Below are 24,187 nucleotides of genomic sequence, written 5' to 3' on the forward strand. Positions count from 1 at the left end.
ACGCTTCTCTTTTTGCTTTTTGGGCAGCCTGAATTTCATCATTCCACCACGCATCACCAGACATTCTTCCTACAACTGCGGTACCACATACTTCGATTGTGTCATGCTGAACAACAGAGCATTCTTTTCAAAGTCATTTAATCGTATTTAAAAATGATCTTTTTCAAACAATGTCTAAACAAATTACTTAAATACCTGCACAACATTTTACTGATAGAAATCTTGACGTGAATGGAATTTTCTCTTAAGTTTAAAGTTGAGACGATTTTCATTTGTCTCAACAGATATCATTTTGCAGCAAAAATTTTCCTTATGCAACAAACGTCACCTAATCCTGCCGCTAACTATATCTGTTTGTTTAAAACATATATTTATGTTGTTCAAAAGAAAACAGACAAGAGATACAACTTTTTCTCTGAGTGTCCTCAATTTCTTTGTAAAATTGGTACCCTTCAAGCATGCAAAAAGTAACCTTTGTACTCTAGTTACCTATCGAGACATGGCGTCATCTAGCGAATATTGAAATATATATTCCACGATCACCTTTTTCGTCACGTAAGATATTTTTACAGTGAGATTCACCTGGAAAGAGAAAATCCATGTTCCAGGAACGTGGTCTTCAGCTACTGGGTTCCCATCAGGTTCCCATGGTAGTTTGTCGAGTGGTCCAGTGTTTATTTCAGTAAGTGGTGAAACCCGTAAGGTAAAACCTTGCTGCAAGGGCAGCACATACAATATCGTGTAAACGACCGTGTAAACACCAAACCGTTGACGTAAGTACTGCCAAGAGAATTGTCGCCTGGCATGAATATTAATAAGCTTTTCGTGCTCTTTCGTTAAAAACATTCAATAACGGAAGTATGTGATATTTCCACTCTTAATTTTGCATGCAAATGAAGACTATAAACATTAAGTGGTAACTTTTTATGTTACAAATCGAGGGTCCAATTTCGTAAACTGTTTATGTATGTGAAGAAGCCAATTTTATTTAATAGATATCTTACAAATTTTGTTGACTTCGTCAACAATTCGTTTCTGATAAAATTGATCATGAAGTAAACAGAAGGATATCAAGAAATTTACGCTGTTAGATTCAAAGGATACTTAATTTACAACATTTAAGAGTCACAAGTTTTATTTTCCCTATGCCACTTTTTCCTTTGTATACACTTTTATTTTTAAAAAGACTTTCCAGCCTGTTTTATATGCGGTGTATGCGTTCTATTATCTCTGTAAACCATTCGCGGTGTTTGTGATTGACTGATTGCCTCCAGTCATCCATCATCGAGTTATCCAGTTATCCTCCTGTAGTACTACTACCTCTGAGGCAGCGGTTCATCTTAGAGATCCTTCAAAACTCGTAAGAAATGATCAGAGGCGTGTTAGCTACGTGTCGGCATGTTGACAAAAAAATAATTGGACCACGTGAGATGCTGAGCTCCCGACTCTGCTTTTCTAGGCGTAGGCTTCGCGGTCAGAAATAATATTTTCTCGAGAGGTTTCCGTAATTCGACACTCGGCACTCGACTCCTACGTAAGCAAAGCACGTACCACAGAATGTTTGAGGATAAGTTCAAATATTGTGACTTAACGACAATGTTTGACATGCGTTTCTATCATATTTTCCAATTTTTATTAATAATAACACGTAGACCTGTGAGATTTTTTAATTATGATTTTGGAAAACAAATTCTTGGTTATTCTAAACAAGTGACATTTTAGACAAGTTACATTGATTTGAAAACTAAAAATATTATTCATTTCCCAAAATAATTTATTTATTATTTTAGTTGTAAGTTAGGAGAATGTAAAATTGGTGTTATCGCAATATAAATGTTATGACTTATTGAGGTCATAAAAACTTAAAAGTTTGTGATTAATGTCCCTGATCATTTTATATACCCGCCTGTATAATTATATATATATATATATATATATATTGCGAACTATATATTTTTTCTACTGCATTGCTGCGCATTATCTAACATCTTTTTGAAGATCAAAATGAGGATTCCATAGCTATTTAGAGTTTGAATTGAATTTTTTATACGTCTTCGAAAAACATTCGAGAATAAAAAAACGGATCAATGCACGTGTGTTCTGAAATTTCGGAGAATTTGATTGGCCACGAGGTGAATCCTTTTATGGCTTGATGTATATATGTACACGTAAATGCACAATGCCATAGTCATGTAGTCTCAAGTGAATGGCAGAATAGAAGAAAAAAGGAAGGGTTACTTCTTTTTGGTGCACGGCCAGAACCTAGTTTTAGAGCCATCAGGAGGGAATTAGTAAGGAAGAAAAGAAGGACCAGCTGGTCCAGAAGATGATTCAATCCGTACTTGGGCATATTCGATGACGAGCGGACACGGCAGGGCCAGAAGAGTATCTCGAATGTCGGATGCGGGCGAATCTTATTACCATCTTTGGTGGCTCTATGTAATATAACCTTCTCATTGCCAAATTTTCACTAACGGTCACCTCTATAAATGAATTTCACCAAAAAGTTGTATCTAAAATAATAATAATTATGTTAATGCTGTCTTTGACATAAATTAAGCAATATATTCGGCATGCTATTTAATATATAAAAATTAAATCGAGTTTGAGTGACATCTTGCAGAACCTAGAATTGACTCGTCACATATATTATGCATAGTGGTCTGCTCTCCCTTTTTATCCTTTTCTACTCATTCTAATTCGAGCTTCCTAACGGTAGACTTATTCTTATTAAGCTGTCAATCTCAAGATTAATATAATGACGACCAGCAAATCCGTCCCTTTGCTTTCAAGCCTGTCTTTATCATCTAATTATTTTCATTTACACGAGCAATTTGCTTGCAATCTGAACACTCATGCTTCCGAATTAAGCTCCCTATTAAGTTCAATTGATGTTTTTTCAATCTTATTTGAGGAACAGCGAATCTTAATTGAAATTAATTTGTCATTAAATATTCTATTATCAAAAGTTGTATTTCCCTTTCTTATGCTATTATTCTTCAGTATAGTATCGGGAATTTTATTGATCACCACAATAATTGTGAATTAGGTTTCTTAACATTATTGTAAGATTTAAAATACTTGAAACCTTTAACCTCTTATATTTATCAACCTAATGCTGTAATATTTCCTTGCTTGGTGCATTCTTGGTGATTAATGGTGACAACCTATGTACACGTGATAGTAGATATCTTGCGAGAAAAATCTCTGTTTGAATATACTGTCTTGTGCTTTTCGCAGATTTGTGCATTTAATTACGAGAATTGTCGCTAATTTTTCACCACTCTAGGGGCTGGGGTAAGCAAATAATTAACCATAAATTTTCCTGAAATTCCCGTTATATTTGGCACGACGTATACTTGTCGGTTTATCTGCGTTGTAAACATCGCGACATCAGCATATATATTAGCTTGGTTGCTGTAATATCGTCACGTGAAGTCATGCTACGTCAGTAAGACAGCTTTTTATGTCTTAATTTTGTGCTCTGCTAAATTTAAGAGGAAAATAAGGTAGCCTAGAGCAGATTTTGTTTAAATGTCACGGGATCCCTGGGCATCTAAAAAACTTTCTTCAAGGAAAAGCGGTTTTAAAGCGATTCTAAAAGCACGGAATGAGCCTTTCGATTTATTGTCCATACGCATGCCTAATTGCTAGATATATCTCGTTTCAGCACAAAAGTGGGTGTTCAAGCAGTTAATAGTTTCTTGAAGATAGAAGGTATACTTTAGCGATTATTTATCATTGTTGCTGCAGAGTGCAGTGACAAATTATGAAATAGACCTTTGCAAAAACTTGTATATTGTAAATAATTTTATATTAAAATTGATAACCAAGTAGCTTCTTAGGTACTGTAATATGTCTGTCTTCTCCTTAAGCGAGTCTCTTTTATCTTTAGAGAAACTGCTTCTTCAAGGATTGAAAAATAAAATAGTAAACCTAAAGTTAAAGAACTTGAAGAAGTATTTTATTACGGTCGTTCAGTAATTAAAAAGTGAAACTTAAAAAAAATCTGTCATTGAATTTTTTGTTCGGATATATTAAACCCCGAGTTTCGGTCATCTTTATCAGCATTACACAAAAAGCTATAGATATTTACCTGTATGGACGTGTGTTCTTTAAATATGAAATAATATCATTCATCACCATTATATTGCTTCTTATTTTCTATTTGTGAATCAGAATGTTGCTCAATGCCTCGTCCAGCCCAAACATTTGAAGGAAGATATTCAATAGTTGAAATTCGTAATCTAGCGATAAAATTCATCTCGATTTTCAGTTATGTTTTCTGTTTCATAATTTCGAAGTATCGCTTTATATAAATCTTAATAAAAATATAAATACTATAAATAATTCAAAGTACAAAAAAAGATCGCAATATCTATCTCAATATGATTGCAAATATGTCAAAGATTTGATGCAAGAAATAAGGTACAGATTATTACTGAATAATTCACTCATCTAATTATAAGCCATTATATTTTTCAGTTCGAAATTTTTGGTTTTCCCATTTTAACCTTACAGCCTCTATGTTTTTTAGAGTAGAAATTAAAAATAGAAACGCGTCCGGAAGTTTACAGCTATGTACTTCAAAAGTTGTAAATGCAGTTGCCAAACTTTTGTATAGGGTTTTAATTATTATGTGGACAAAACTTATCTCGTAGGTTTTCTATGTAGTTGAGATATCTTTAAAATTCTTCATCTGGAATTATTTTGAGTTCTGATTGTCCTCAAGAGCGTCCTTACTGTATAAGCTTGGGAAGATAGCCGCTAAAAAATTCGATATCCAGGTGGCCGAAAGTTTTCTTATATAATATAACCTGTTTAATTGCATTTATCCCTCATCAGTGTATAGTAGTCCGTTGGAAATAACATTTAAACTTGCGTTCTTATTCATTTGACATCAATACAAAAATCTTGTAGGTCTCTTGAAGAGACACTTAAGCAGACAGGCGGGCTGTTGCGGTAATATTTTTTTCGAATCGGGTACATCCGCCGCCAGTTAGTACGTGCGCGTATTCGCATGCGTCATTATACACGAGTAGAATAATACTGTGAATGCACAGCTACACTTCCCAGAAGAGGAACATCACCGAATTCGAGTCACGTTCGAGTCGAGAGGCGCCCACAATACACCTGCTGCCAAAAGACACGGGACGTCCGTTGATGGCAAGATTACACGCGACAATCCCCTGTCAAGACCTCGCGCCTTCGAAAACTCACGCTGGATCGCGGATTGCGGATTAAGACTGAGCTGTGCAACGGAGCTTAAGGCAAATCAGGTTTGACGTACGTCTGATGCTTGCGCTCAAGTGGGTTGTGATTGGCAAAAAAAGTTTAAGTGGATCAAACAACTAATGCCAAAACGAACTGATCCTTTCCCGCTCCTAAAGAACTCACACTGACATATATCACTATACGTTGAAAACTGTAGTAATAAATTAAGGGGCCGTACAAAATTACGTAACACTTCCGGGAGGGGGTATAGTAGAATGTCTCATAACATGTGAAGAATATAGATGTTAATAACAGTGTTTTCAAATGCTTAAGAAATAAAAATTAGTGATTTTTTTAGAAGCATAGCATCTAAATACATACTGTTACACACATTTTCATCTATTCCCCTCTTAAATGCGAAGTGACTTAACAAAATCGACAGGGAGAAAACAATATCACATGAATTGCAATATATACCGTAATTCCTACGCTAGATATCATAATTATCGTATTATAATAGCGTAAAATCGAGATATCGTACATTCCAAGATTTTACATTATATTATTTTATTATATATTCGAGAGTTCTAGTAGTGGCCAAGCGATGTTTGTGCATTATAATATCGTACAAAACTCTGGAACCTGCTTGTACGTTATCATATTGCGCCGTTGTTCAATACAGAGGTTTTACGATATTATTGTGCGCTATCTTTTTCTCCGTATAATAGGAAAATCCAACTATTTTTCCTTGAAAGTTAATTCGTCTTAATTGAAAAGTTTACAATTATATTTTTGTTTGAATATTTTTTCAATTTAATTTTCTTTACTGAAAAGTTAGCGAATCCATTTTTGGTAAAAAATGTATCGTTTGTAGTTGAAAATTCTCATTTTTCGTTGGAAATTCAACTATACCGGGGGAAAAGTCGGATATTAACCAGAGTTCACGACCGGCGCAGTACCACGCCAGTTGTAATTCAGAATAAAACCAGTACTGTCTGTTAGCACTGTGCCAACCATCGGCATAGTAGTGGTTTACTACCGGCTCAGTACTGGCTGTCATTACTGGTAGAATACTGACGCAGGAATTCCGCCAACGGTTGTCGCTATACTGGTTCACAACTGGCCCAGTATTGACTGTCACCTTTAGTAAAATACCGGCACAGATGTTTTGCCAACGGTTGGCGTGATACTGGTAATCTACTGGCCCAGTACTGATACATATTACTGTTAACATACTGACACAAGAGTTCAACCAATGGTTGGCATTATACTGGTTTACAACTGGCCCCGTACTGACCTTTATTTCTGGTGTAATATCGGGACGGGTGTTCCGCCAACGGTTGGCGTGATACTGATATACTACTTTTTCAGTACTGATACGTATTATTGCCCAAGTTCGAATTGCCGGAGCTGAATACACGGTCCAGTGTTGGTCCAATTTTGGCAGCCAAAGGTCGGCTAAAGATATAGGGCCAATATCGGCATTTTAATCGGCTGAGTGTTGAGCCAGTGCCGGCAGCCTATATTGGCTATTTATATTTGCCGATCCTCCACCAATGCTTGGCCCAGTATCGGCACTTTATTCCGCCAAGTCTCACTTTTAGTACGGGGAACCATGTTTCACGAGGATCAGCCAAAGTCTGGCCCAGTGATGGCACATTACTGGGCCAAGTGTCACTTTTACCACGGCAAGCCATGTTTTATTTAAATCGGCCCAATGTTGAGCCAATGCTGGCAGCCTATATTGGCTATTTATATTAGCCGATTCTCCACCGATGCTTGACCCAGAATTGGCACTTTGTTTCATCAAGTCTTAGTTTTAGCACCTAATAAACGAATCTTATACGAAAAATAAAAAAAATTTATTGAAAAATTGTCAAAGTTCACGATGAAATTTGTTGAGTTCTGTCATTAAAAATTGTTAATGTTTATAAAAATTACATTTCCTTTCATTGCAAGAAGTTGTAAAGTAGGCTACAATGGATAAAAATGAAATATTACGCGAAAAATAATTGTAATCGATTTAAATTATTTATTTAAAAATTAGTGTATTGATATTCCTGTTAACATTTCATGTATTTTACATTTACACAACGTCACATAATAATAAATAATTAGAAAAAGAGAGCTTAAAATTTGGTTCTTCAACTTTTCTGAACTGCAGCTTATGAGAATGGCTTTTTCACAGAGTTTCAACTTGTCAGTTTAGCGGAGTGGTTAGCACGTCCGGCGGCTAGGCGATAGATTTAGGTATATAAATGTAGGTTCGATACCCCGTAGCGTTAGAAATTTTATTTATAATATAATGTTCAAAATGTAATATATGTAATTCAGTCTAAACAGGACCATTAATATTTATATTCAAAGTACTCGCAATCAATTAATATTTATTTTTTAAATATCGTTTTTGTCATATCCTTAAACCGTAGCCAGTGTTGGGCCGACAATGGCAGCCAAGCCTTGGCTGTCAAGTGCAGGCCATAGTTATCATTCCATCATTGGCGCGATAATGGCAGCCGAGCTTCGGCAATATTTTTTTCGACTCTGAGCCAATGTTGGGCCGTATGTGACGTCGTACTTGGGTGGTAAAATACTGAAACAAGAGTTCAACGAACGGCTGGCATCATACTCGCTTACAACTGGCCCAGTACTGGCCGTCCTCGCTGGTGCAATACCGGCACAGGAGTTCCGACAACGGTTGAGTGATACTGGGTCGACTACTGGCACATTACTGACAGATATTACTGGTAAAATACTGACACAAGAGTTCCACCAGCGTTAGGCATCATAATGGTTTATAACTGGCCCCGTACTTACCTTTATTACCTTTATTACTGGTGTAATTTGGGCACAGATGTTTCGCCAACGTTTGACGTGATACTGATATACTAATTTTGTAGTGCTGATATGTATTACTGGTAAAATACTGAAACCAGAGTTCAATGAATGGTTGGCATCATACTGGTTTACAACTGGCCCAGTACTGACTGTCACCACTGGTGCAATGTCGGCACAGGAGTTACGCCAACGGTTGGCGTGATACTCGGTCGACTACTGGCGCAGTACTAAACGGATTATTGGTAAAATACTGAAATGAAAGTTTAAATAACGGTTGCCATCATATTGGCGTACCACTGATTGAGGAGTGATATGCGTTACTGGTGAAATACTGGCACCGGCGTTTCCCCATCGATTGAAGTAGCAATGGCCACATACCAACTTCAAGTGTTGATTGGCAACCGACATAAGAGTTCAGCCAGTGGTTGTCGTGATACTGAGTCTATTACTGGCGCAGTGCTGATACATATTACTGGTCAAATACTGATACAAGCGTTCAACCAACGGTTGGTATCATACTGGTGTACTACTGGCTTAGGAATAATATTTATTACTAGTGAAATATACTGACATAAGAGTTTAATCAACGATTGGCATCGTACTGGTTTGAAACTGGCCCAGTACTGACCATTACCACTGGTGTCATACAGACACAGGAGTTTCGCCAACGGTTGGCGTGTTACTGGATCTACTACTAGCGCAGTGTTGATTCGTATAACCAGTCAAATACTGACACAAGCGTTGAAACGACGGTTGGCATCATACTGGTGTACTACCGGCTTAAGATTAATATGCATTACTGGTTAAATACCGGCATCGGTGTTTCGCCAGTGATTGGCGTAGTACTCGCCACATAATAACTTCAAGTGCTGATTGCCGACCGAGATAAGAGTACAGGCATTGGTTGTCGCGATATTGTGTTTATTACTGGCGCAAGAGTTCAGTCAACGTTCGGCATTATACTGGTGTACTACTGGCTTAGGAGTGGTACAGACTGGGTCGATTCCCATGGGCACGTTTGACCACTTATAGCGACACTAGCGCAATCTACAAGGAGGTGGCAAACTAAAGCGTATCCATGTGTTCGTGCACGTAAATGCATATATTATTTGAATGCATTTTATGAATTAAAATTAAAGAAAATAAACGAATTAATTCAAATTCATACAAATTTAAGACGAAAAATGTGTAAATACTGTTTCCTGTACCATTTTTCGGCATAAATTTGTACAATTTTGCAATAATTCTCCAATAAATGAAGAATTACATAAAACATGAAATGTAACCTTTTTTCGACATTTTATTTATTCGAATTATAATAGAGAAGTGAAATCAGTGACATCCTGACACAGCACAAACATTTCAATTTACTTTAAATTTGTTTATTTTTCAATATCCTGATTTCACTTCATACGGCGAGGCACAACTTTTTTGAACTTAGAAAAATTTGAAGTTTGTTGACAAAAACATAACCTCAACGAACACTAGAATGGCGGCGTCAAGATATTTTAAGAAAATATTACCCCCACTTATGCCCCTACAGTAGAGCTATCTACAAGGAGGTGGATAACTACAAAAGTATATGTGATCACACGCGCCCAACGGAGTCGACCGAGCCTGGAGTGGTATGCATATCTGGTAAAATACTGTTAAGGGTGTTTTGCGAGCGATTGGCGTATTTTTTTGTAATTTTCACTAATTGCATTTAAAATTAGAATTCAAACAATGTTTTTTTAACGAAAAATTGTATTTTTAATGTGAATTTTCAAAACAGAACAGTTACTCATGATACCTGGTTGAAAGTTGATCTACTTTGTTAAGCATTCACTTCATATTTATCGGGTTGAAAATTCAACTGTCTTCCAAAAATTGTTCTATTGGCTTGGAAATTTAACTATTTTGGTTCAAGTTTAATCTTTTTTGTTTGAAAATTTTACCAATTTATTGAAAATTCATCTTCATAGGTTGAAAATTCAGCTATCTGTTTGGTACAACCTTATTATTATCTTTTTTTTTTAAATTCAACATACTTGTTTAAAAAGTCATCTTTCTTGGTTAAAAATATATCTTTTCGAGTTAAATATTAAACTTTTTCTAAAACATTTAACTTCTTACCTTCAAAACTTAAGTTTTTTTGTTGTTGAAAAATCATCTTCTTTCGTGAAAATTCAATTACCTTGTTGAACATGCAATAGATTTCCACTTGATGTATTAGGAATTTAAAGTTTCTCATATCGAATTCAATGTATGTTACCTACATTAATTTTATTTGAGAGAATTTATTCTGCCGTTATTCCCTTATTTTCGAAAACAATCATCATATTGGACTTCATGCTGAGGTTGGGGAAGGGGGTTAAGCTTTCTGCGATGTTCCGTGACGAAGAAGGGGATGGGTGGAAAAAGTTTTAATTGCCCAACAACACTGCAAACAGATGGCAATTGTGTTCACAATCATACAACTAGATTCACAACTCTCAGTGTTGCGTTGTCAACTGTCTGCTGCGTTTTTCTCCAATTTGAAGATAAAAAAGTCTTTGGACTTCTCTGTCTTATACTTGTGTTTGCATTCTTGCTTTGACCAAGCTAAGTTTCGATAAAGGAAGAACATCTTTTTAGCATGCTATCTAAATTGGTGTGACAATGACGTAATTTAAATTTTAACACATGACAACCATATGCATAAGTTACTTTAAGCATGTATAAACACATATGAAAGACATAAATCGAGGGTACGAAATCGAGTATGAACTTCACGTTTGTCAATGACGAAGCAAAAGAAGCCAGTTCTTCGAGAATGCGCGATGAATATTTGTACAAAAGCTTCTGTACATATTGTGTCGTATTAAAACAACAGACCAGGATTTTCAGTGTAGGTAAAACCTGACTTACATTGTAACAAAAAAGAATTATTCGAGTAGCCATTCATACCGACAATTCTTTCTGTCTTACAAAATACAGCGGTCATTCTTTATATACCTTATCCATATATATATGTGCTTGAAAAATGTGGGCTTGGATTGGGGACATCATTATTTTTAAAACGTTGAGATCCAGAAAACCAATTTTTTTGCAACATAATGATACGAAATATTCAAAATTAGATCTTCAGATATCCCGACGGGCGGTCTAACTATCTAAGTATTGTGGATCTCTTGCGTGACGACTCAATTTTTCCTTAAATTAAATTCAGGTTGTATTAAAACAGGTTGGCCACTTGGTCGGAAATAGGGGTAGTGATAATGTATTTACATACCTTCTAACCGGAAGTTTGTTTAATTCTTAGTTTTAGTACATCATTTCAACTTGGATTACTATACTGGATATCACTTCACTTATTGGATCACGCATCCAATCACTTCAAATTTCACTGAATATACTTCGAGATTAAAATATTCGGTGAAAAAATGTTTAAAAGAATTTCTGGATTAAATTTAAACAATTATTTGGTGTCGAATTGAAACTTCTCAAAATTTTATAACTTCATTTCAAATTTCAAATTGAAAGCATTAATAGTTGCGGATTTTTCAGTTTATAGGCTGCAGTATTAAATAATTAGAAAAAAGCTGATAAATAAGTTTTACATATTCATAAATAAAAAGTAACTGTTTCATATCAAGAATTCAGTCCTTCACTGAAATGAATAAAGTTTGTAACTGACTCGAATTGAGAGTATATTTTCTAAAATAATTTAAAATTAGTAGCATGCACATTGTATGATTTGTAATTAAAACTTTTCAAGTTGAAAAAATTTATTTCAAATTGGAATAAATAATTTAAAATAGAAAGCGTTTAAATTCGAACAATTTTTTGTATTTAAAAAAATTCTTTGTTCAAATTCAAATGGTTCAAAACTGAAATTTAAGAGCTAAAGCCTTTTAATACTTAAACAATATTATGAATTTATTATATCAAAAATGAAATAAACTAAGATTGAAATTTAAGCAATTAGGCCATTTTATTTTGAAATCGCGTCAAGTTGTATAATTTTTAATTTTCATTTGAAGATTCCGAAATAAAAGTTGTTTTGAATGTTTAATTTTTCTCCTTCAAACTTGCTTGAAGGTTTGAATTCCGAACAATTTTATTATATGCTACAGCACGGTATACTTTTTTATATAATCACCAAATGTCAAAAATTAAAAATCGCTGAAAATAGACTTGATTCCATATATAGAACGTCTGAAACCTGGTTCTGTCTAGGGACTCACCCGAACTTCATTCCATAGTCACATAGTATATGAAGCATTCTATTTGTTGTTTTGGAAATTGTTGTCAAAATAACTTAAATATAATATATAGTGATGTGTAATAAACAATGCGCTCTATTCATATGAAAACATTTAATCCAGATGATATGAGGAAGACGTATCAATATATTAGAAACATGTTTTGGACTGCCTCTCACTCCCCAGGGAGTCATTTTCCTGAAGGCTTTTTATTTGAATGCATTCATTCATAATAATCATTATAACATCTCTAATTAGCTATCCTCTGAAAATAAAAGCTACTAATTTACCTGTACTGGATGTAACAACTCTTTACCCGTATTTCTCATCAGGGGATACGTTGTATGTAAGAAGAGTGAAGTCATGAACTGAAATGTTTCGCACGAGCGCATATACGCAGGACCAGTAAATGTCACTCCCCAGGGATAAATTACCTAGCTCCAGCTTCTTCGGTTCTTGCTTGGTAATGAAAATGAAAATGAAAATAATCAAAACTAATGAAGGAAGGAAGCAAAGAGTTGCCAAGCTTCAAACAAGACGCAGTTGAGTGAGAATTGAAGAAGGAAAAGTTCGTTGCCATTAGAGTAAATTGAACGCGATTCTCAGAAAAAACTGCAGAAGAAACGCAAAATATCTCGTGGAACCATTAAGAAAAAAGACAGAATATGAGTGAAAAAAGAGAGCAGGGAGAGTGGAAGGATGGAGAAGAAAATATGGAAGAGAAGTAAAGGACCTTTTCTTGGTCTCTAGTCTAAACGCTTATTACCCTGAATTACCGGGTAGCCTTCGTTCATACTGTAATACGCATGCAGTCACGCGAACGAGAACCGTCACAAGGAGAGGAACACCATGCCAGGAGCTGGACAAGTTTTTTGCTGAGGCGCTGGTGGCGCTCACGGTAATTACCGCGATACCGGGGACGGTCCGAGGCAATTACCAAGAATTTATCAGCAAAACTCGGGTGAAAATTGTAAGTAAACGCGAAGCATGCTCTCTTGCAGCGAGATTGCATTGGAAAAAATAGCGCATTTTACACGACACCTATGGTGACGAACGACTTTTGCCATTAAGAGACACATGCACAGAGATTTTAACATTTTAAAGTCCAGTGTTACAGAAATATACCACTTTCGAACATTGATCAGTTTTATACAGAAAATATAGAACAAATTCTTCTTTACCTTTTATAATCCTTTAATATGAAGTATTAAATAAAATTCGGAATGCAATATTTGCAATTAGGAACGTTCAAAATATTAATTTTCTTTAAAAAATGGATATTTTACAAACAAAAAATTTCAAATTTGGAAGAGTCAAGATTTAATAGTTTCAATTTAAAAAAACAATAATTTTAAGTTTCTGAATATCTCTAGTTATTGTTTCGGATTTTCTTTTTATAATTCAGGATTCTTCCTTTTCACAAAAATTAAGTCATCATCCGATTTTAACGATCTAAATTAAATTTTAATTTTAGTAGTAAGTCTTTGAACCTAAAATGCTTAGTTTTTTATTCTTTACTATTAATATTAGCCTTTTTCTAGGTTCACCAAAATTAGTTTAACGTTGAATAAATATTTGCTGTGAGCCCAAGGAAAATGAGAATGGGCGGCTAGTTTTGCCAATATTCGGTGAGCGTAGAATTTGCATTTAAAGCCGAATAATAATAATTATTTGATATATCAAGTATTATGACATTTGCTGGAGAACCTATTGTAATAATATTACTTTGAGGAGACGGAAAAAAATGTCAATTCTCTACAACTCTTTCAGACTTTATAATACACTGCAACCTCGCAAGAAGGCTCTACAACGGCCGTGGTATAAAAGGCCAATTCGGAGTCTCGATCAAGAGCCAGAACCCGGAAAAGGTTCTTGTTGCAAGGTTTCATTGTATATGATTATTAGTTGTCCTTCACTTAGTTATTACTTAGTTATCACTTAGTCCTTCATTAGTTGTCTTTGCACTTTTCTAATTTTCATTAAAGGTTTATTAAAAAATAACTATTACACTGCAAAAAGTCTTAGTTGGGCCAACTCTTTAGTTAGTAAGATATGGTACCGCTATTTTATTAGTTAGAACAACAACTTCATTAGTTGCAGTAACTATGCAATTAGTACCAGCACACTAAAGAAATGGTTGTTTCATCCACGAAGTACTATAAGGAGACCGCACTTTATGCCAGATATGTTATGTATAATACCTGGCGGCAGTTCGCGATCCACCTGTCGTCAGAATTTCTCCATAGAGAGTTTTATTTCCAGATAAGAGCGCCACTTCAGAGAAAATTTCTAAATATATTGCCACCACTATTCGAGAATAAATGAAAATCCGAGGACAGCGAATCAGCGCTCAAGTTTAGAATAAATATGAGCACAAATGATTCATCATGCAAAATATTTTTAGAAATGGTTTTTAATGATTTTATTGGGTCGTATATTTCTTTCGGACACTAAGTTCGTCATCCGGACTTTTGGGGCCTTTCAAATTCCAGCATAATCTGCCGCTTTGCTGATTCTAATTGACCTTCACTCGCCATTAGTAGAGTTGACATCTTTATGAAGTGCGTGTTGAAAGCACCAAGTGTGATTTGGATATATTTGCAACCCGCCGTTCTTGGTAACACGATACACAAAAAAACTGGATACGGCATTATTAATCATTCTGTTTTTGGAAATTTGTTATTTTTCTCTAAGCCTTAATTTGCTTAATGTTTTCGTAGGTTTTGGCAAGTATTATGTTGTTTTTCTTAAAAATAACCAGTCAAGTGTAGTGCCAGAGCTAGTATTATGGAATTTTTAAAAACGTTAGCTCTGAAAGAGCTGGAAAAGGGGTTAGTGTACAGAAAATTCCGTAACAGTAGGCAGTTCATTTTTTACTTCAAATTAGATACTAGATCTGACTTGCTAAATAAAATACAATTTTCATACATAGTCCTTCTAAAATTATGTAAATAGATTTACTTAGGTCATTTATGGAAAAATAGTACTCGACAGTTACGTTCGTGGTTCATCGTGTAACAATAGAATGAAAAGAGAAACATTGCAGTTTTGCCTTCCGGGTCGTAGGGATGTAAAAAGCATAGAACCATGACTGGTGAATAGTTTCGGATGTTTTCCCCTCAGGTTTCAAAGTATTTCATTTCATCCTTGAATGATTTCAGGAGAGAAGCGTTTCTTTAACATTTCTCTTGTATTATACCTGAAGTTATAAATATTTAACAACAAATTCCAATTTTGCCTTTATTTAAACGCGATTAGAGATTTTAATTTAACAGCAATTGTAACAAACAATATTAGAAATAATTCTTTAATCGGGGTATTGAAAAGTATCACTACATCCCTGGTGGACATTAATATTCATCATTCTGTACAGTATGTTACGAACGCGATTCGTATCTTTGGGACGCTTCTTTATTGTATTCATTAGCTTGGTGATCGATCCTCTAATTGAACTGACCCGATTGGGATCATACGAATTGAAGTATTTAACGCACAGCGGCCCTCAATTGGCTGATAGCCGTTCCAATTTATAGAACATACATATTTTAGTTTAGCTCATTGAAGTAATCGTTTTCTTGTTGAAAATGAGGCTATACAAATTATCTTGAATTTAGAAGCATCTAAATATATCTTCAATTGTAAAAGCTGATACATAAAAGAATACAATTGAGATTATTGCAATCTCGATTGTAATTGCTTGAAACTCACTTTCCAATATCCTTTTAATCGTTTAAAGGTGTTTCCTTAAAAATATTATTCGCGAAAAAAATATTAATTCCAATACTTCTTTTTTAGAAGAGTGGATTTATTATTTTGAAGATTCTTTTGAATACTTTATATTAGGTATTTTCAATTCATCTCCAGATATCTTCACTTCGTAGAGTACTGAGGGGGAAACAATTGTACGAAATACATGTGACAAATCTTTATGTTCTTAATATCTTCGTTTCAAATAATAATTTTTATAATTTTATTAATACATTAAATAATTTTTCTAAAATAAAACCTTATTTTCAAATGTATTGACACTTAGTGAACAAATTATTTTCTTACGAAAATATTAACAAAATAAGGTGTTCCATGCGTTGGATCCATTGTTTTCCCTCAGTACTCGACGAAGCGAAGTCAGCTGCTGATTAGGTGGAAGTACTTCATCGTTTTTTTTTATGCTTTGAATATTTAAATAATCTGGGATATTTGTTGAGAACCGACAAATGACACGAATTTGTGCTTTGAGCCTTGATTTGCCACTCTGCCTTTGAAATCGTCATAGTCATCAGATTGCGGGCGATTAATTGAAGGTAACCTTAATTCTAAATCGTACAAATATTAAACCATTGATTGAAATTTGAAGTTTCAAGTGCGTGTTTTTGTATCTCAAAGTCTCATTGTGACATGGCTATATAGGTAGTAACTCTCGATTTCTGCGTAGCATATAAAGGACCCCGCACTAAATGTGTGGGAAAATGGCTTTCGGTGGATTTAGCTGAAACTTTGTAATTTTTAAGGTTATAAGTGCCGGATGAAATATCCGTAAAAAAATATTAAAAAATGGACAGTTTTAGCGCTATGTGGCGCTAAGCGCTCAAGATCAGTGAATAAAACGAATTACAACAGATTCTGTAACAAAAGCGATGTCAACATAGAAATCACGGTTCAGATCGTGGTCTGTCATATTTTCGCCTACACCGTTGACTCATATAGCGCGCTTCTCAAAACGATCAAACGCTAAGTGCCCAAGATTTTTACTTGACTAATTCATCACTTTTTTAAGGGCAGAAATGGTACCCAAAGTAACATTAGTAACTAGTGCGTACATTCCGATAATTACATTGTACTTTTCTCAAGAGTGCCGAACGCTAAGCGATCAAGATCAGCGAATAAAACCAATCCTAGTAGCTTTAGCGACACAAGCGATGTCTGTATACGAAACATGCATCAAGATGTGGTCAGTAACATGTTTAGCCAAACCAATGAGAATACGAGTCAACACCGTTGACTCATATAGCGCGCTTCTCAGAACGGCAAACACTAAGGGCAGAAGATTTGAACTTGACTAAGAAATCACTTTTTCAAAGGACTTTCACAAAAAAAAAAAGACAAACATACCGTCGTGGATAGAAATAATGAGTGAATGCCGCATGATGAACGACTGTCACTTTTTAAAGCAAATATCGTACGACTTCAGAATGAGTATCATCAAACTTCCTTGCTACAAAGGATTCTAGACGCTGCTAATAGAGGTGAACAAGCGAACCCGAATCAAGAGCCAGAAATAGTTTAATATTTCGCAAAAGCTACTGGGATTGGTTCTATTCGCTGATCATGGGTGCTTAGCGTTCGGCCCTCTTGTGAAGGGTACACTGTTATTATCGGAATGTGCGCACTAGTTACTAATGTTACTTTGGGTACCATTTCTGCCTTTAAAAAAGTGATGAATTAGTCAAGTTAAAAACTTGGGCACTTAGCGTTTGATCGTTTTGAGAAGCGCGCTATATGAGCCAACGGTGTAGACGAAAATATGACAGACCACGATCTGAACCCTGATTTCTATGTTGACATCGCTTTTGTAACAAAATCTGTTGTAATTCGTTTTATTCACTGATCTTGAGCGCTTAGCGCCACATAGCCATTTTCCCATACATTTAGTGCGGTGTCCTTTGGATAGAGTTTCTGGAAACTTTAGTCTGAATTAATGTCGCAAACTGTACACATACGAGGTGCGTGTCGCTGTTCGCAGATCTGCCCTGCGATTCGTGCTGCAGTTGCACCGAAACTGGTTTGCACCTGACACCAGCCTCAGGATCGAATGACGCGTTTCAATGAGTCCTCGCCTTCTTCTTCGTCTTCGTCCTCCTCGTCGCATCGTCATCGAAGATTCGCCCTCATGCGAATTCTCCTTTCCCTTGCCTTTATTTTATTATCTTACATCTCTACGATTTACTTAGGTCGAACACTCCGCACCTCTTCGTGCAGTTTGAAAACATGGTAACCTACAGACATGCGAAACATCTTCCGAGAAACACTCCTTATGTTACTCTGTCTATATCTGTATTCTGTTTTTCTCGAGTTTGTCTGCGTTTTTAACTTTTATCCGACAGACGAATAACATTTCTTTTAAGTTTCATTAAACTCGATCAATGTTTGTTCTTCTCTGTGATTTCTAACTGTATAGGAGCTTCTTCTAATAGAATAAACATGCCAGTATCTTACAATTGTATTATAAAATACATACATGAGCGTCATCTGTTTAATTCGAAAATTTTGCACATTCATAGTTTATAATCATGTTTCTAATTCCAGATTATTTATATTGCACTTTTATTAACAGAATGGAAGCGATTTCCTGTATCAAATTATGTTTTTAAAGCAAATTTAGCTATACAGAAAGACTATGATCCTTGGGGCAATATGCAATATGCATATTCATATATGAATACAAATACGCATAGATGTCCGCTTACGTTGTCCTGAATGGAATCATTCATGTTCAACAGTTGTCACTCGAGATAGCAAGAGGGTAAAAAAGTGTCTTTCGTATCACTGATGCTTCGTTTCCGGATTGATTTATTTACTAGTCGATATAGACTAATATTCATATCAAAGAACCAGTTCACTATAGCAAACACTGAGATGATTCATAAGGAAATTTCAAGTACAGCATTCATTTACATGGCACTATAACTAGCATTCATACTATACAGTGGCAATTATTCATAATGATTTATAGATATTAATATGACAGTCACTCAACATTTCAGCAATTATTGGCATAGATATTAACACCGGTTACCATGAAACTTCATAAAATAATTTTATACATAAACGAAACATCAAAATTATCTACCTATTTTGATAAGTTTCTTGCATCTATGAAACAACTTAAATTTCTTATTGTTATTTTCTTTACCTAATGAGCATTAATGGGTCTAAATGAAGTAAAGCAGAACTTAAACAGAAGAAATGTGTAGCAAATTACGAGGGAAGAACACGAGATTACTCATTATTCGCCTGGACATTAATTATAACACCGCAAATGCGTAAATGTCGCTCCCATAAATCGCAAATGTTATTAAAAACTTGGTACATCGGTGTAGAAGCCGCAAAGCTGCTTCAGCGGTTTCGTTCAGATGGGCGCGTTCTCATCAAGGACGAGGCCACTTGATGGCTTCTCGTTATAAATCTAGTGGATTTAACGACGAGAAAGAAGGGGAGTGCACTGTTTCTCTTATGCGGGACACGTTTAATGTTCGCATACGAAGTGCTATACATGCAGGTACTCTGTATTATCTTGTACCTTTCTTAGAAAGTGAAGCACGCTTCAGCACGAAAATCTCTTCACGCGTTGCATATTGAAAAAGAATCATCAATTCACCACATTATGTCAGTCAAATTATTTCATACTCGTTTAACTCCTTTAAATTATATATTAGGTACACAGTAAAAAAAAGGATCAATTTTGTTGCAGAGCATTTTGCTCCAGCGATCATTTGACTCTCGAGATCACAATGATTTTGCATTCTAATCAATTCGATCTCATTTTTTGGTTCATTTGTCAGACTAAACAAAATGGCCGCCAATTATTGGTTCCGGTTTCATAAAGACATAACCTAAAAATTGTATCTAACCGCACCCAATTGACAACTACACTCAACAGGTGATATTTTCTAATATCAGATTTCGTTATTTTTCAACTTTTCAAGTACACTGCACGATCAGAAACTATAAAAAGCTTGAACATGAGCTGAAGTATTAAAAGAACGTCAGCCATCTTGGCTTTACTTCATACATGATCCCGAATCAGATCATTATGATCTCAAAAGTCGATTATTCTCTTCGGCCGATCAAAATGCTCTTGAATTCGGTATCAGTCTTGTTGCATATCAAAATGATATTGATTTAGGTATAATTTTAAACACTTTTTTTTACTGTGTAGCAACATCCCTTCGAAGTCTAAATTTGTTTTTGACTAATTTAACTGATGATTAGTTGATAAGAGTAAAGTATTAAATATGTGTATAAACGTCAGTGCTGTTGCGATCGAAAATTATAGCTGAGGCACGCGCGGCTTCAGGAGTGACCCACGGTGGCTAAGTAAAGATTATAGAAGAAACTTTGATATTCTGATTCAATAGACTAGCCTCTAGTAAAACTGGCTTCTTCGAGTATTTTCTTTAATAATGGGTGACAAAATATTTAGTTTACATGCCGTTAGTGATGTTATCCGGTTAAAATTGTTTCCTCTTTACTGCGATGAATACTACAAATTTCTTTGCGTAACTAAATCCGAAAATTGCCTCCCATCTCTTGGGGTAGAAAAGTATCACCGGTGAATACTTTGTGCTTTATGAGCTGTGCCTCTTGCGATGCTGTGAAGTACTTTGAATGCATTATCTCTATGTACCTCGAGCGTGACGGATTCTATCAGTGCGTTCCTTCCCTGATGGTGGAGCAGACTTAGCAGATGTACACGACCGTGTATTGGAAACCAGAACACACTTTTTTTGCCATGATCGGAATTGCGCTTAAGTGGACAACAGTGCCCTCAAAGAAATTTAACGGGTCAATTTTCTAACTGAGGGTAACCAGACGTTCATGGCAAAAAAGCAAAAAATTAATTCTTCATTATTTTATATGAGTTGCGAATTATACCTCTAGATTCAATAACGAGAAAGTCGTAATTTTCTGGCAATATTTCCGAAATGAATTTCACAGGTTGTACAAATTCTGTAATTTTTGTAAAGTTTAAATCCGGAAAAGTTTAATTAAGAAATGGTACAATTTACAAGTTCAAAAAGTACGTTACGCTATTTTGAACACATTTTCGACTTCTCCCTTTCATAATACAAAATTTGAATCCCCTAGTTGGACGTTACAAGTACAAACACTCCTATCCTTTTCACAGTAGAAAAAAAAGATCAATTTTGTTGCAGCGCATTTTGCTTCAGCGATCATTTGACTCTAGAGATCATAATGATTTGTCCATTTGGATCAATTTGATCTTATTTTTCAGTTCATTTGTCAGACTAAACAAAATGGCCGCCAATTCTTGGCCTTGGTGTTATAACGACATAACCTAAAAATGATATCTAACCGCACGCAAATGACATTAAAAGTGAACAGGTGATGTTTTCGACTATCAGATTTCGTTTTTTTTTTTTAACTTTTCAAGAACACTGCCCGACAAGAAACCATAAAAAGCTTGCATGTGAGTTAAAGTACTCTAAGAACCTCAGCCATCTTGATTTGAGTTCATACATGATCCCGAATTAGATCATTATGATCCAAAAGTCGATCATTTACTTCAGCTGATCAAAATGCTCTTGAATTCGGTATCATTTTTGTTGCATATCAAAATTACATTGATATCAGTATCATTTTGAACACATTTTTTTACTGTGTTACGACAAAATTTTCTTTTCGATTTCAATTGTTAAACACCTGAAATCAAACAAAAAACGTATAAACATAATAAATATATCACATTCTGCATGAACTCTTCCCACCTACGTTATAAATCGTCCCCAAATATTTTAGCCCGACCCCTCTCCTACCTTTAGCAGTGTGACGTAGTTTTTAAACAACCTTAGTCTTTTTAAATGACAGACGTCACTTTAAACTAATGTTTTAAATTTCTATGGCTGGAATTTCACTGAGAAATATAAGGATTGAAATTGAATAACTTTAGGCTGTATGTTTCGAAATTGAGATATTTGAAATTGTATTATTATAAGGAAAAAATGTTTAATTTAAAGGATTTATCAGTAAAGAATTACGAATAAGCAAGTTAAAATTGAGGAAATTCGAAGATTAGAAGAAATTAAAACTTCCAATTTAATATTCCACTCTCTACATCGTTTTCCTATTGAAATAAGCTCAAATAAATAATTAAGCCCAATCAAAATTTTTTTCGTTTGAATGAAAATAATCGGGCGAAATTAAAATAAAAAATCATAATTGACTGAATTTGAATAGTGGAATGTCGATACCTCTCAATTAATTTTACTTTATGTGCCATATATGTATAATATGGCAACATCATTTAAATAAATATTAGGGTGAATGCCTATTCAGAAAAATGTATAGACTTAAGATTGGATGAAAATTTGAATAAATAAATAATATATCAAGTCGAAATTTGTAGAAAATTATACCAAATGGCAATTCGGGAATACAAAAATCATGACAAATGATATTGAAAGTTAAATTGGTACTCCTGAGAAATACATTTTTTTCTGAGTGCTTTTCAGCGTCTCGCGAAAGTCTTGTGGTGGTGTCACCGTACTTAGCACGCCATTTCTGTTATCAATGTAGTATTCTGCACTGAAGGGCCCCGGAAGTGTCTCGTTGACTCTTGCTGCGTGGTTCATTGGTACATCCGGTGCCATGCTCTGCGATCTAACACAGTGATATCGGTATTGCACATCACCTAAAAGAGGAACAAAAGCCGAAGTTACAACACCAGAGTCGAACAATGACGGTCAAGTTGAAGTCCTTGATTTAATCACTTTGAAATGATAAATTTAGCTTTCGTTTTATCGGAAGGGCTATCAGGAAGGAATTTGTTTCATAAAATCCATGTTTTACATATCCCCTTATATTTTATTCCTCACTTTTAGTTATCGCAAGGAAACACTGACTGCATATTACAACTCAACGGTCCAATTGCAGGACGTTATTTATTTTCGTAATAAACCCCATGTATGCAAAATCTCGGATTTATCTTGATGCATTTAATTATAGGTTTTATCGGACTATGCAAATTCAAACCAGCTTCCAAGAGTGCACACTTTGAAAATGTTTATTTGAACAAGTTAAATTATATTTAATCGAAAGTAGTATTTGATTAGATATAATAGCTTCCAATTCACCTCAATTAAACAATCTTGTTAAATTGGAAATTCTTTTAGTCGTAGTTATTCATAATTAGTTATATATATTTTTAAACCACGTTTTGCAAATCTTATTTGTGATAAATTTAAACTTTTTAATTGGAAAAATATTAACTCTAAACATGAAATAAATCATTATTTACAACTGGCCAAATTTTTTTTCTTAATAAGTATTTAGAGAAGCCTGCAAATATAATAATAATATAATAATATAATAAAATAATAATAATACCTGTGGCGGGTGGTGAAATCCTGGACAGATAATTAGGAATCCGATTAATTATTTTGATCTCCTTTCACGATATATCTAGGAGCTTTATGACTATTTCCCTAATTCTGCTTTCCCTAATGATGTTAATTTTCATTTTTCCGAATTACTATTTGCCCTAATTTTGTTTATCTGAATGACCATTTATTATAATTTCCATATCACCTAATTTATATTTTCAAGAATGAACGTGTGTGACATTTGGCATAATATTTATTTGTACGAACTACCAAATGCTTTACTTTTAATTTTTCCGGATTACTATTTGCCATAATTATTTTTTATTACCATTTGTACTAATATTTATTTTTCTGAACTATTATTAGATATATTTTTTGTTTTTCCGAATTGTGAATTGACACCATTTTGATTCTTCCGAATAGCCACACTGTTAAAAATGTTTGCAATTTTAATATACATTTACTATACATTTATATAGTAAATATAAGAACTCGGTCTATGAAATGGTTATTAAGGGGCTGCGTAGTACATTTAATATACATGTATGTTGATCAATTCTTAGAAAAGCCAGGTAATTTCACTTTACACAAATTAAAAATAATCTTAGCAGTAATGTTTAATTCTAAATAATAAAGAATTATATTTGTTTCTAGTTGAACATAAGTTATACTGGGTTTCAAGTGCATAAGTTCAATTGTGGGTCCGGATGCAATAAGGGCACATAAAATTTTTTCGTGCGAAAACGAAGTCCCCTGGAGGCTTTAGAAAAAATTTTCGAATTTTAATTT

At 34.6% G+C, this 24,187-nt stretch overlaps 1 protein-coding gene across 2 annotated transcripts in view; it reads left to right on the forward strand.

Moving 5' to 3' along the window:
• The window catches only part of LOC117174715 (fringe glycosyltransferase), a 173,367-nt gene that overhangs the window by 32,878 nt on the left and 116,302 nt on the right, over positions 1-24,187 (forward strand). The gene's annotated exons all lie outside the window — the stretch shown is intronic.

Source organism: Belonocnema kinseyi, chromosome 6 (genome assembly GCF_010883055.1).
Source record: "Belonocnema kinseyi isolate 2016_QV_RU_SX_M_011 chromosome 6, B_treatae_v1, whole genome shotgun sequence".
NCBI classification, from domain to species: Eukaryota; Metazoa; Arthropoda; class Insecta; order Hymenoptera; family Cynipidae; genus Belonocnema; species Belonocnema kinseyi.